Genomic DNA, 853 nt, shown 5'->3' with positions numbered 1-853 from the left:
TTCACCATGATCGCAGGGAGAGAGATAATGCCCATAACGAGAAACGTCACACTTAGATATTTCGTCAGCATGAAGTACAGTTGCATGCCGATACCCAGGGCGCCAATGTCGTGCATACTCGCTTGGAAAACGGATTTTATCCCCTCGCCAAGACGCACTTTTTTCGCTTTGCCTTCAGCTTGACTAACCATGGATTTTAGCCTTTCATCTCTCGTCATCCCAGGACGGAAGGAGGCAACTCTACTAGCCCCTCGTGAAAAAGACGTCAGTGCTTTCTGTCGTGGTGACGGTCGAGGGGATTCCGAAGGGATAACATCCGTCTCTGCAGCAACCTCCAAAGCTTGGTGCGGCTCGACGAATATATCCTCATTGGCAACAGGTGCATCTTCGTCTTCTTCATTGGCAACAAGTACGTCTTCCTTCTCGCACCTCTCCACTTGTTCATACACAGATATTTCCACTCGATCAGTTGATTCTCGATTTTTCGATGCATCATCTTCATCGGATTTTTCTTCAATAGTTAACTGCACATCTTTCTCTTCTGACTGTTGCTCCAACGCCACAGAGACCTCCGTTGACTCATCTCTTGCTTCTTCTTCACTAGGATCGTTCTCATCTGGTTGGCCTACGGGATCATCCGACAGATCCATTGATCCCTGCTAGATCAGCACTTGGTAGGATACTAAACTACCGCAAGCCAGCGAGTTATGAGGAATGAGACTTCTCTTCACTATAATATCGGGTGGTTATATGAGATGTGGTCCAAGTTGGAAAAAAGGTCCGTTTCAGATTCTTTATTTTAAACTGGAACTATTTGCGGTCGAGCGCTTACGACTGCAATGCGAAGTCGTCT

This window comes from Phytophthora infestans, genomic scaffold (genome assembly GCF_000142945.1).
Source record: "Phytophthora infestans T30-4 supercont1.79 genomic scaffold, whole genome shotgun sequence".
In the NCBI taxonomy this organism is placed as follows: Eukaryota; Oomycota; class Peronosporomycetes; order Peronosporales; family Peronosporaceae; genus Phytophthora; species Phytophthora infestans.
The sequence above is the reverse complement of the archived record's forward strand: the minus strand, read 5'-3'. Positions refer to the sequence as shown.